Source organism: Bubalus kerabau, chromosome 7 (genome assembly GCF_029407905.1).
Source record: "Bubalus kerabau isolate K-KA32 ecotype Philippines breed swamp buffalo chromosome 7, PCC_UOA_SB_1v2, whole genome shotgun sequence".
Lineage (NCBI taxonomy): Eukaryota > Metazoa > Chordata > Mammalia > Artiodactyla > Bovidae > Bubalus > Bubalus kerabau.
Window position 1 is genome coordinate 21,047,024 of NC_073630.1, and position 14,649 is coordinate 21,061,672.

The window sequence follows — 14,649 nt, forward strand, 5'->3', positions numbered from 1 at the left end:
GGGGGCAGGAGGAGAAGGGGACGGCAGAGGATGAGATGGCTAGATGGCATCACTGACTCGATGGACGTGAGTCTGAGTGAACTCCAGGAGTTGGTGATGGACAGGGGGGCCTGGTGTGCTGCGATTCAAGGGGTCGCAAAAAGTCGGACACGACTGAGCAACTGAACTGAACTGAACTGAACTAAATATAGGTGTTTTAGTGAAATATTGTGGATCAGTGTGGTGAAATGCTATGCAAATATAATTTTTGAGATGATACAGACACAAAAATATTAAGTAATGATTTTTGAAAAATTAAGTATAGTTGATTTACAATGTTGTGTTAATTTCAGGTATACAGCAAAGTGGCTCAGTTATACATATCTATCTATCTTTTCTTTTTCGGATTCTTTTCCCTTGTTAAGTTATTACAAAATATTGAGTAGGTCCTCGTTGGTTACCTACTTTATATATAGTAATGTGTATCTATTAATCCCAAACTCCTAATTTATCCCTTTCCCCATCCCCCTTTGGTAACCATGTTTATTTTCTATGTCTGTGGGTCTGTTTCTGTTTTGTAAATAAGTTCATTTGTATCATGTTTTTAGATTCTGAATTTAAGAGATATCATATACAATTTTTAAAGTAATGCAAAATAGCATGAATTCCACACTTCAATAATATGAAAGTATGTACCAGGGAAAGATGTGATCTACACACTGAAAACTGTTGTTTAATGATGAAGAAGACTATGGTGATTTTCCACAGGATAGTATTATTTTTATTGATCATCACATTACATAACAGCTTTTATTGAGTAATTACTTTATTAGTGCTTTATTTACATTGTTTGGTTTAATTTTTATTAGTGCAATATTATCATACATCACCTTTCGTAGATGGGTAACTGAAGATACTAGATTAAAAAACAGATTGCGATAAGTTTCTAAGAAGTTTTCTCCAAAGTTCTTTTTTTAAAAGTGTTTATTGAGTTTGTTACAGTATTTTTTCTGTTTTCTCTTTTGGGTTTTCGGCCAAGAGGCATGTGGGATCTTAGCTTCCCAACCAGGGATGGAAAGGGAACTCTTAACCCTCACCCCCTGCATTGGAAGGACCTCTAGCAAGTCCCCAAAGTTTTTAATAAAGAATAATAATGATAATACTAGTAGTTAACGATTATGTATGTTTTGTATCTGCCAGGCACTGTTCTAAGTGCTTTATATTTACTAAAAATTCTCAAATCAATCTGATGCAGTAGTGTATTCCTTTTTACAGATGAGGAAATGGAGGCCCAAAACCAAGTTCTTCAGCCAGCATGGGGCAGAATCAGGATTTGAACAATTGAGCTCCAAAGTCCACACTCATCTGTTTACTGCTCTAGTCCCAGGACTTAGTGAAAGTAGCAAAGGATGAAAAGAGAAATTACAAAGGAAAAATTAAAGTACATGTGATAAAATCTGAAAAACTCCAGTGTTCCAGTGCAAGTGAGTGGGAGAAAGCGGTTTTATTGACTAACAGGGGAAGTTGATGTGAACACGTTGAATTCTAGATAACCTTGAAATATTCTCAGAGGAATGTCCAGTTGGGAATGTAATAGGCAATACAAAAGGACTCAATGTATAGATTTAAAGAGTATGCAAAGAGAGGTCAGAGAACTTCTGGTTTTCAGTCTGTCACGCAAGAAGCTTGGAAGTCACCACACCATCCTAACAGCAAGTAAAAGGTTGAACAAACTGAGAAATCAACTCCTCATAGATCCATAAGAGAAATGAGGTCTCAGGGCAGAATGGTTCCCCCAAATTGGAGAAGTCAACAGGTGAATACAAAGCATCACAACTTACTGGTGTAGCAACTTCTGCAGGAACCAGCCTTGAATAAGAAGACCTGAATTGTAACTGATGAATTGCTGAGGCTCAGTTAAAAACTGAAGGAGTTAAACAACTTCAGGGGGGATCCAGTCAGAAGGAAACCCCCTCACTTTTGTGAGTTTTGTCTCCTGGATCTTGACCAAATTCTCAGTTATTGGAGAAAAATCCCCTCCTGCTTCCTGCAAGGGGAGAAGAGCCTTTTTGAAATAGGCCAGTATATTTTGTTCTTCTTAACAGGCCTTTGATCTTTCCACTAGTCATGTACTGACGTGAAACCCAGACCATACAGAAGGCAGAGTGCCGAAGACTTGATGCTTGCGAACTGGTGCTGGAAAAGACTGTTGAGAGTCCCTTGGACAGTAAGGAGATCAAACCCATCAGTCTTAAAGGAAATAAACCCTAAATACTCATTAGAAAGACTGATGCTGAAGCTGACTTTGGTCACCTGGTGCAAAGAGCCAACTCATTGGAAATGAGTTCAATACTTTGGCCTCCTGATGTGAAGAACTGACTCATTGGATGCCGGGAGCCGGCGAGAGACATTCCACTCGTGACAAAGGTCATGAGGAAGGAGGCTCGGCATACGCAAAGGCAGGATCGAGCCTCGGGAGTGCCCCCGGATATTCTCGAGCATCTACCCCCCAAAAACCAGAGTCTGCCTACTTTATTGCTTTGTGCTCTCACCTCTGACTTCACTGGGGGCTGTCCCCCACCACCATCTCGCTCTCTCTGTCAAAGAGTTAACTTACAGCTCCAATTAATAAAGTTCCTGGGCAATTAGGAGTGTTTAAATCCAAACCCTTCAGATGGCTGTCTAACTCGCCTGACAAGTTTACCCGGACACCTACAGCTATGCATACGATTGTTTACAGTCTCCCAGCCTCGAGAGGCATGGGAAGCTTAAGATATTCAAATAGCTTAGAGCCTCTCAGAGAATTAGAAACTGTCAGAATAAAACTAGTAAAAGATTTCATTGATGAGCCAATGTTTGTTGCCAAGTTTCCACATCCCCTGAATTGTATCCTTGAATGTGTATTAATTAATATAGTTGGTATGTAGAAAAAATAAGTAGTGGCCTTAGTGTTAGTAACTTTAGACCCTTAAGGTAGTAAATTCTTTCCTTTGTAAACCCATTACACATCCACCCTATAGGAACGTAATCTTATCTTCGGAAGATGGCGCCAAACCTTAAAATAATTACTCTTAGAGAAAATAAGTCTTTGTTGATAAGTGCTTGTCAAGAGTCATAAAATGTTAATAGGCCTCTGGCCAGAAGATGATGTAAATCACCTAAACCATTTGTATACGATAAACTTGCAGGAAAGAAACCCTGGTTTTTGATAAGCATCAAAGACTGCTGACTTTGCATCCCCTATTATCCTCTATGTGTAACTTAGGGTATAAAAGCCCCTGTTGAAAATAAAGCTATGGGCCTTGCTCACCAATGCTTGGTCTCCCCATGTCATTCTTCCCTTTAACTTCCAGCTGAGTGTCCATCTGGAGCGCGGATATCCTCTGCAACCATTTATTTGCCTGGGCTTCTAAGACCCACTCGAGAAGGTGTCTAAGGTGGGGCACCTTCCGCTATTCGAGAGGGCGCCTGCGGCCTCCGTGGTCAGAGCTAACCTGGTGTCACGGGTTATATTGATTTTCCGCGTAAACCAAGCCACTCAGCTTCTTTTCTCCACTGAATTTTCCTACTGAGCTATCCTCATTCTATTACTCTTTATTATCTCTAATTAACATTTGAATAGGTCGCCTAGCCGTCTCTCCTTCGAATACCCTGGATCAGCCGGGGCTGGACCTCGGCAATTGGAAAAGACCATGGTGCTGGAAAAATTGAAGGCATGAGAAGGGCAACAGAGGATGAGATGATTGGATGGCATGACCGACTCAATGGACATGAACTTGGGCAAACTCCAGGAGACAGTGAGGCATAGGGAAGCTGGGCGTGCTGCAGTCCATGGGGTTGCAAAGAGACAACTTGGCAACTGAACAACAACAAAAATGCCTTCCCTCAGAGAAGCTAGTTCACCAAAGCCTAACCTTCTGGGGTTTTCATGAGAGCCTAGATTATCTGGGCAAAGGGAAACACCCAACCCCAGCCAGCTCTAGCCATCTTGTCCCACCTAAGGGGGCTTGAGAGGTGGGCTGAGAAGCCCTGATGAAGTGCATGGTGCAGGGGCCCAAGCTCACTGAAAGACTGTAGAACCATATAATCTTCCCCTCTCTCACACCTCGCCACTGCATTCCTATTTTCAGCAGTTCCTTTTTGCCCAATATAATATGTCCAGATATCAAGAAAAAATTACAAACTATACTAAAAGCAGCAGTTCAGTTCAGTCGCTCAGTCGTGTCCGACTCTTTGCGACCCCATGAATCGCAGCACGCCAGGCCTCCCTGTCCATCACCATCTCCCAGAGTTCACTCAAACTCACGTCCATCGAGTCAGTGATGCCATCCAGCCATCTCATCCTCTGTCGTCCCCTTCTCCTCTTGCCCCCAATCCCTCCCAGCATCAGAGTCTTTTCCAATGAGTCAACTCTTTGCATAAGGAAAAACAACAGAGTAAGCCTCAAAAGCAGACTCAGATATGGCAAAGATACTGGAATTACTGGACTGGGAATTTAAAACAGCTATGATTAAGATGCTAAGGTCTCTCCTGGATAAAGCACACAGCATGCAAGAGCAGATGGACAGTGACAGAGCAGATGCAGAGAGATGCCCTGTCCTTTCCTAGAAGGAAGTCAGGATGAGTGGAGCTTGGCATTAAATAGGTATAAATGTTTTGTGTTGGGACCAGCCCAACAATGAACTGACCTGAGGGAGTTGTGCTGCAGAAGAATGAAGAAAAATAAGACTCAGAAAGAAACTGGGGATCATGGGGCTGATGCCATTCACAGGCAAAAGCCCGGATCCTAATCCTAGCATGCCTTTTCTTGTTAACATCTACTTCCTGTACATGCTCTAGAGATATCTGTTCTTTACAATCTTAGATCGGGGATAAAGATACACAATGCACAGCCCTCAGTGTCCAAGCTTCAGGCCTTTCATAACTTTGTAGCCCTTCAGCTAGTGAATCCTGTCTCAGCAACTCCCTCAAGGCTCTGGTTATGGGAATAGTCAGTAATGGTTTTCTGTCACTCACATCAGTATTTCAACATCTTGTTTTCAAGATTTCTTTCCAAGATGTCCTTTTTACTGCTCCCAGCCCTTCGCTTGGGGGTGATGAGAAAGTCATTCTTATTTTTCAAGGAAGCCATGTTAATTATAGTACAGGCCTGTTCATAGCATATTCCTTACAGTTATGCTCTTAATATTGATCTGTTGTCATGGTTTACACTTTCATAGTCTGCTCTGTGATGTTGGGACTGTGCCTTTGCAAATTCAATTTCTCCAAGTCCCTTGATATGTAGCTTCCCTAAAGTTTCTGTCACAGAGATCTGAACACAGGAAAAGGGGAGGAGCCTTTCTTTGCAGTTCTCATTACTGTTATGCGTGTCGCACAGTTGGCTCCTCTGGCCAGGTGCTTATAGGCGCTCGGGGCCCCAGGCTTGCTTCGTGCGTCAGAGGAAGCAACGGTGGCAGCAGTTGAGCAGCTCTCTTGGCAGAGTGAGTGTGAGCTTTGGCTCCTGAGCAACCACTGTGCTGTACCCTGTCCTCAGAGGCCTAAGTCACAACCCTGGGGGGCTCTTTTGCTCAGGTTTCCGTTCTGGCTACCCTGCCACATTTTTTTCACTCTCCCAGCCCTTTTGAGGCTTAATGCTCTTCATGATTTCAGTATGCCCTTGCAGGCTTCCGACAATCCTATAACCCAGTTTCTGTATAAAATCCGTTTTATTTGAAATGTAGAGTTTTCTGCTTTCCTAACTGGACACATTGATACAGCTCTTGGCACCAGGATTGGTTCTAGAAGCAGACCCTCAAATAAATGTTAATGCCAATTGAGTTGATATCATGTTTATGGTCTTAATTTGTTGAAACAGAAAGCACTGGGATGAGTGTGTTTAAGGGATGTGAGAAGAAAGGTGAAGATCTAGAATTGTCAACAGAGAAGCCCCTAGAGCAACTGGGTTAACAAGGCCCAGTTGCCCTTTCCCATGACAGATTTATATGGGCCTGACTTACAGTGTTCTGTGCACCCTCCATGTGCCTACAAGTGGAAGTTTTCCAGAACACTTCTGTCAGGGGAGTTTGTAGTTTCTTTGGTTCTGTCTTGCAACAGCAAAAATTTGAAGCAATGGATAGACCAGTGTTATAGCTCAGTTTTACTTGGCAAGCGAAGGAAAACACATCCTTGAGGTGTGAGGGTGGGCCTCCACCCCCCACCCAAAAGACACAAAAAGAAGAGGGGCCTGAAGCTCAATGTTGGCTCCTCTTTTATATGTTTTTTCCTCCTCCCCTTGAGCCTTCCCTGTGTAAATTGGGCTAGCCAGGCGGGCTGTTGCTTCACCTGAGGTTCTCACTCTGGTCCTTGGACCTTCCTTTGTTCCTTTTTCGTGGGCTTTTCACTGCATTGTCTTCTAGCTACCACCATTCAGGACTTCCTTTTCCTATTCTAACTACCTGACATCCCCCCCTCAAGAGATGGGAGGTCTAATTCTTTGGGAATAGGGGCGTCGAGGTCTCTCTGGCTACTTCCTGCTGAACTCGGGTGGCAAGGGGCCTTGAGCCTCCCCCTCTTGCTAGTCTCAGGCCTCAGAGTCCTTATAGTGGTGTCCATAATAAGTAATGCCCAATGCTTTCGAATCTATGGGGCCGCACAGTGTCCGACATGACTGAAGTGACTTAGCAGCAATGCTTTCGAGACCCCTTGGGTGACCTTAGAAGTAAATGATGTCCCATTGTTACTTTGTAATGACCTGGGGAGACCAAATCTCAGAATGATTTCATGGAGCAGTTTTTTTTTTTTTTTTTTTACCACCTCCTCAGCCTTCTCAGTCCGAGTGTGAAAGACTTCAATCCATCCTGTGAATGTGTCTATCATGACCAATAGGTATTTACACCCTTGAGAAACTGACATCTGGGTGAAGTCCATCTTCCAGCCCTCTCCTAGGTATGTCCCATGTCGTTGGACGGGCTGGGCCAGCTGGAGTCTTTGAACTCCTTGGGAGTTGTTTAATTGGCAAGTGGGACAAGAGAAGACCACTTGCCTTATAGTCATTTGGAGGCCTGTTCTTCTGAAGGACCTTTTTAGTAATCTTTTGAGGACCTTCTTCTCTAAATGGTGGCATGTAAGGAGTTAACCAACTTCCATTGGAGGTTCCCAGACAGAAAAAGGAGTCCCTCCTTTAGGAACCACCCCATTTGGTCTTCTTGAAAGCCCTCACTCTTAGCTTTAAGAGTCTCAACTTCAGTATATGAAGGAGTTTCTGGAAAATTAGTCTGTGGAACTAAGATGGCAACTCCTATTAAGTCATTGTTCTGTAATGCTAGCTGCCTGATTAGCTGCCTGATCAGCTGCCTGGTACCCTCAAGCCACTTCCATTCTCACTTTTTGGTGTCCTTTACAATGGGATACTGAAACCTCAGTGGGCAGATGGACTGCCTCCAAGAGCCTAAGGATATGATTGATTGGGAACCCTTGGGTGGTCAAGTGGCCTCTTTCTTTCCAAATAGCAGCATGTGCATGTAGCACCAGAAAGGCATGCTTGGAGTCAGTGTAAATGGCTACTTTTTTTCCTTTTCCCAGCTCTAAATCTCATAGTCAGGGCTATGAGCTCAGCTAACTGGGCTGAAGTAGCTAGCGGCAAAGGTTTAGCCTCTAGGGTCTCAAAATTGGAGACTACTGCATATCCAGCTCTTCTTTTCCCATCCAAGACAAAGCTGCTTCCATCAGTATACCAGATTTCCTCAGGATTGCTCAGAGGATCTTCTGACAATATCCCTCTGGGTTTTGTCTAGTGGTCCAAAGTTTTTAGGCAAGATTGAAAGGGGAGAGAGCCCTTGGAGGTAGGCAGAGGGTGGCTGGGTTAAGAACCTTACAAGGAGATATAGTAAGGCCTGGATTTTCCATAAGCCCTACTTTATATCTGAGGATTCTTTGATCAGACATCCATAAATGGCGTTTCCCATTCAGGAGTTGTTTCACTTGATGACTGGTAAAAATAGTTAGTTTGCCCCTGAGAGAGTTTTAAACCATCTTCTATCAGGACTGCAATAGCTGCAACATTTCAAAGGCAGGGTGAGATCTCTTCCCAATAAGGGAGTAGGACACTCAGAGGCCACCAGAACCTGGTGGGAAAATATTTGTCCATCCCAGCAACAAAGAAGTACTCAGGTGAATCTTTTTGTAATATTTTTTCCTGTAGCAAAATGTTACTGCCTTGGGAGGAGAAGCTTCTAGAGTAGAAGGTCAGGACAGAGCCCCTGTGTCAACCAAGAAATTCTCAGACCCACCTGCCACATCCAGTTGTACCCTTGGCTCCAGCCCTGTCATGGTTATCTATGACAGGCGGGCTGGCTGAAGCATGCTGCTTCAGTTCTGTTGAACCCATCGTGAGGCAAGGCTTGGTGCTTGACCTCAAGGCTCTTGGGTCCCAAGGGAAGAGTGCCACCCAATGTCCCAATTGATGGCATTTGTAGCAAGCCTTTTTAGGAGACTTGTCACAGTTTGGACACTCTTTGGCCTAATGTCCTGCCTGTCTACATGCTAGGCATTTGCCTTGTGCCCTGTCCTTCAAGGAGTTGGGGTTTGTGATAGGGCTTTCCCGGAGGGCAGACAGCATCTGAGCATGCCTTGTCTCTTTTCTTTTCTCCCTTTCTTGGGCCTTGGCTTTTCCTGTTCTCTGTTATAAAAGGTATGGGAGGCTGTCTGGACCATCTCATCTAAAGAGGCAGTGGGGTCCTGCTGCTGTAGCTGTTGTAACTTTATCCTGATTTCTGATGCACGTTGGGACAGAAATTTGTCCTTTAAAATCACCTGTCCCTCATAAGAGTCTAAGTCCAGATTGGTAAACTTGTGGAGGGCCTCTTTTAGCCTTTCCAGAAAGGCAGTGGTGTTCTGGTTGGATTCCAAAGCTATTGCTGAGACCAGGCACAGCCCCACAACTAACATGCTTCCTTCTATTTCCATGGGTGGACTTCTGCCGGGAGCCGGCGAGAGACATTCCACTCGTGACAAAGGTCATGAGGAAGGAGGCTCGGCATACGCAAAGGCGGGATCGAGCCTCGGGAGTGCCCCCGGATATTCTCGAGCATCTACCCCCCAAAAACCAGAGTCTGCCTACTTTATTGCTTTGTGCTCTCACCTCTGACTTTACTGGGGGCTGTCCCCCACCACCATCTCGCTCTCTCTGTCAAAGAGTTAACTTACAGCTCCAATTAATAAAGTTCCTGGGCAATTAGGAGTGTTTAAATCCAAACCCCTCAGACGGCTCTCTAACTCGCCTGACAAGTTTACCCGGACACCAACAGCTATGCATACGATTGTTTACAGTCTCCCAGCCTCAAGAGGCACGGGAAGCTTAAGATATTCAAATAGCTTAGAGCCTCTCAGAGAATTAGAAACTGTCAGAATAAAACTAGTAAAAGATTTCATTGATGAGCCAATGTTTGTTGCCAAGTTTCCACATCCCCTGAATTGTATCCTTGAATGTGTATTAATTAATATAGTTGGTTTGTAGAAAAAATAAGTAGTGGCCTTAGTGTTAGTAACTTTAGACCCTTAAGGTAGTAAATTCTTTCCTTTGTAAACCCATTACACATCCACCCTATAGGAACGTAATCTTATCTTCGGAAGATGGCGCCAAACCTTAAAATAATTACTCTTAGAGAAAATAAGTCTTTGTTGATAAGTGCTTGTCAAGAGTCATAAAATGTTAATAGGCCTCTGGCCAGAAGATGATGTAAATCACCTAAACCATTTGTATACGATAAACATGCAGGAAAGAAACCCTGGTTTTTGATAAGCATCAAAGACTGCTGATTTTGCATCCCCTATTATCCTCTATGTGTAACTTAGGGTATAAAAGCCCCTGTTGAAAATAAAGCTATGGGCCTTGCTCACCAACGCTTGGTCTCCCCATGTCATTCTTCCCTTTAACTTCCAGCTGAGTGTCCATCTGGAGCGCGGATATCCTCTGCGACCATTTATTTGCCTGGGCTTCTAAGACCCGCTCGAGAAGGTGTCTAAGGTGGGGCACCTTCCGCTATTCGAGAGGGCGCCTGCGGCCTCCGTGGTCAGAGCTAACCTGGTGTCACGGGTTATATTGATTTTCCGCGTAAACCAAGCCACTCAGCTTCTTTTCTCCACTGAATTTTCCTACTGAGCTATCCTCATTCTATTACTCTTTATTATCTCTAATTAACATTTGAATAGGTCGCCTAGCCGTCTCTCCTTCGAATACCCTGGATCAGCCAGGGCTGGACCTCGGCAGACTTCCTTAGGGGTGAGTCTTTCTGAAGCTTATCCTACCCAATACTGTTGCAACCTGAGAGCCAGGCGTCCCCAGGTCAGGATGCAGATGCCCAGGAAGGCTGAAGCATGACAGCCTCCTAGAGATCAACTCCCCGGGTAGGTCAAGGCAGGTAGGCCTCACGAGAATTGGATCCCTGAGCACATTGAGGCATGATAACCTCCTAGGGACAAGATCCCTAGGCAAGTCAAGGCAGGTTGACCTCCTGGGACCCCCGGACTGGAGTTGGGCATCCCCAAGATCTCCAGCATGACTAATGCTGGGTAGAATTAAGGGGTTGTAATCTTAACTCATTGCTGATTTGTCAACTGCAGATGGGAATAGATATCATGATGTAAAGCAATCCAAGTCTTGTCCTGAGATTGGAAACCTAGTGAAACAGTGATAAGCCTTATTCTCTTATTGCTCTGAGGGAAAGCAAGTCACTGATTTTCTTCCAAGTCCTCCATAAGAACAGCTCAGGGTGTTTCCAGTGGTAAACCTTTCACTGTCATCAGTTCAGTTCAGTCACTCAGTAGTGTCTGACTCTTTGTGACTCCATGGACTGCAGTACACCAGGCCTCCCTGTCCATCATAAACTCCTGGAGCTTACTCAAACTCATGTCCATTGAGTTGGTGATGCCATCCAACCATCTCATCCTCTGCCATCCACTTCTCCTCCCACCTTAATGTTTCCCACCATCAGGGTCTTTTCAAACGAGTCAGTTCTTCGCATTAGGTGGCAAAAGTATTGGAGTTTCAGCTTCAAGATCAGTCCTTCCAATGAATATTCAGGACTGATTTCCTTTAGGATGGACTGGTGAAATCTCCTTGCAGTCCAAGGGACTCTCAAGAGTTTTCTCCAACACCACAGTTCAAAAGCATCAATTCTTCAGCTCACTCAGCTTTCTTTATAGTCCAACTCTCACATCCATACATGATTACTGGAAAAACCATAGCTTTGACTAGATGGACTTTGTTGGCAAAGTGATGTCTCTGCTTTTAAATAAGTTGTCTAGTTTGGTCATAACTTTTCTTCCAAGGAGCAAGCATCTTTTAATTTCATGGCTGCAGTCACCATCTGCAGTGATTTTGGAGCCCAAGAAAATAAAGTCTCACATTTTCCACTGTTTCCTCATCTATTTGCCATGAAGTGATAGGACCAGATGTCATGATCTGAATTTTTTGAATGCTGAACTTTTAGCTAATCTTTTCACTCTCCTCTTTCACTTTCATCAAGAGGCTTTTTAGTTCCTCTTCACTTTCTGCCATAAGGGTGGTGTCATCTGCATAGCTGAGGTTATTGATATTTCTCCTGGAAATTTTGATTCCAACTTGTGCTTCATTGAGTCCAGCGTTTCTCATGATGTACTCTGCATATAAGTTAAATAAGCAGGGTGACAACATACAGCCTTGACATACTTCTTTCCCGATTCAGAACCATTCCATTGTTCCATGTCCAGTTCTACCTGTTGCTTCCTGACCTTCATACAGATTTCTCAAGAGGCTGGTAAGGTGGTCTGCTATTCCTGTCTCTTGAAGAATTTTCCACAGTTTGTTGTGATCCACATAGTCAAAGGTTTTGGCATAATCAATAAAGCAGAAATAGATGTTTTTCTGGAACTCTCTTTCTTTTTTGATGATCCAACCGATGTTGGCAATTTCATCTCTGGTTTCTCTGCTTTTTCTAAACCCAGCTTGAACATCTAGAAGGTCATGGTTCATATACTGCTGAAGTGTCATAGACCCACTCTATGTAATAACAGAAGTAATGACAAAGGAGTGGGTTATCTGGTTCTGTCAGGGGCATTAAGAGTATTTTAATAATAAGCAGGGTGGAGCGATATTGCCTACAGGGGGGCAGGGTCCTGGTTGTAGGAGTTAGTAAATGGCTTAAGAACAAATTGATAAGAAGGAACAGACCAGATGTTCCATAAAAGTGGAGTGGAGATTTGATCTGGGGGTATGTTTGTAACTTTAGGAGAAGGATGGCAAGAGTTTGTGCCCAAACAGCCTGCAGGGCTAACTCCTGCAGTGGCAAACATTATCCCTGGAAGCCCAATTGCCCTTGAAGGAGGCCACCAATAGATGGACTTCTAGCAGGCATTGTGTGCCTGTCATCTGCCCTAGGGGGTTCACTGAGAAATGCTATTGTTGCACATGTTGCAGAAAGCTTATCTAGAGAGATTGGAGTTTGCTTCTCTCTGAATCTGAACAAATCTACCTCTTACCTATCACTGTTTTTCTCACTGAATTTTTTTCAATGAGACATCAAGAGCCTGAGCTTCGTTACTTCCTGAAAACAGACACCATGGGTTTTGGCCAGGTTCAAGCCCCAGTTGGATACAACCGAGTGACTAAGCATAACACAGAGTTCCTGCCATATGGATTTGAGTCCCAAACTTAGGTAAATGATTTCAAGCACAACTTTCAGAAATGGAAAGATGATAATCTGACCAATACTTTGTAAGCAGTAGCATAGATGGAGAGAGGAGCTGAAGGATGGGAGGAAAAAGCAGTGGGGAAAATGTGCTGAGGAATCCCCTTCATAACCTGCCAGAAAATCTGCTAAATACCTGACCTGTGCTCACAGTTTTCATTGGCCTGATCCTTGGCACAAAGAAGATTAAGGAAAGAAGAATCCCCACCCACTTGGGCAACAGCTACTAAGGCACAGCAAATAGTAGAGCCTTTGGGACACCCTAGGGCACCCACTGCCACTCGCCTGTTTGCAGGGGGTTTGAGGAAAGAAGAAATGAGAGATTGTAAGGAATTAAGATTTTGTTAGACATATGTCCTTCCAGCCATAGCAGCAAGGTCTTCCTACCCCAACCAGAGATCTTCTGGAATCTGAGACTGAGCTGTGTGAGCTTATACCTCTTTTGTTTTTGCTGTTCCAGTTTCCAGCACTCTGGGCTCCTTGTCACTTCCACTGTACTGGGTTTTCTTAGCATTCAGATTCCACCGTGGGAGCTTTTGCTGTGTTGGGCTTCTGTTGTTCTTGGCCTCTGCCTTGCAGGACTGTCATGTGGTTGTTTCAGCCAAGCAAAATCTGAGAAATGGCACCATATATGTCAGGGGAGTTTGTAATTTCTTCAGTTCTCTCTTGTTGCAGTAAAAATTTGAAGCAACAGACAGACCAGTGTTACAGTTCAGTTTTATTTGGCAAGCAAAGGAAAATACATCCTCGAGGTGTGAGGGCGGGCCCCCACCCCCACCCCCACCCCCACCCCCAACCCCCACCCAGAAGATGCGAAGAGAAGAGGGGCCCAAGGCTTAATTTTGGCTCCTCTTTTTATATCCCTTTTCTCCTCCCCTTGAGCCTGCTCTATGTAAACTAGGTTAGGAGGCCTATTTTTTTCACCTGAGATTCTCACTCTGGTCCTTGGACCTTCCTTTGTCCTATTTTTGTGGGCTTTTCCCTTCTTTGTCTTTTAGCCACCACCATTCTGGACTCTTTTTTCTTATTCTAACTACCCAGTCCTGGGTGTTTTTTGGAAGGAATGATGCTAAAGCTGAAACTCCAGTACTTTGGCCACCTCATGCAAAGAGTTGACTCATTGGAAAAGACTCTGATGCTGGGAGGGATTGGGGGCAGGAGGAAAAGGGGACAACAGAGGATGAGACGGCTGGATGGCATCACGGACTCGATGGATGTGAGTTTAAGTGAACTCCAGGAGTTGGTGATGGACAGGGAGGCCTGGAGTGCTGCAATTCATGGAGTCGCAAAGAGTTGGACACGACTGAGTGACTGAACTGAACTGAACTGAACTGAATACTTCCAAGGTGTTGCAACATAGTACCTTTTGAATTCTTATTTGATGCAGTCACTGAAAACATAACATTCAGCTACATATACCTATTTTTATACATGCTATGAAATTGGTTTTAAAACATTCATTTTATGCTTTATGAATTTTGGAATGTAACCAATTCTTCCTGTCTTCATTATTTTTCCAGTTTTTTATTTTTATTTTACCAAAGTGATACAGGAATATACAAATGCAAAAATGTTTCCTGCAAAGCCTAACCACAGCATTCACTTTACCACTTCTTCCTACATTTACTCCTCCCTAGAAGCCACTGCTTTCAACTTTTGAAACTTACTATTTTGTGTTTTCTCTCTGCATCTCTAAGTAGCATGCATATATTCCTAACTTGGTTTTTCTTTGGGCTTTTGTTGTTCCCATTTTGATGGATGAGAATTTGGGGCCATCATTACCACAAAAGGACTATACTTCCCGCCATTTCCCAACCAAATAATAGATGTTAGGGTAATTTATATTATAATGGCTATGTAAAGGCTACTTACACATGAGTCATGTAGTTTGCACTGCCTTTTTTCTTTTTACCTGAACAGTTTTGCTTTTTCCTAGGATTAAATACTGACTTTAAAAAACTATTTT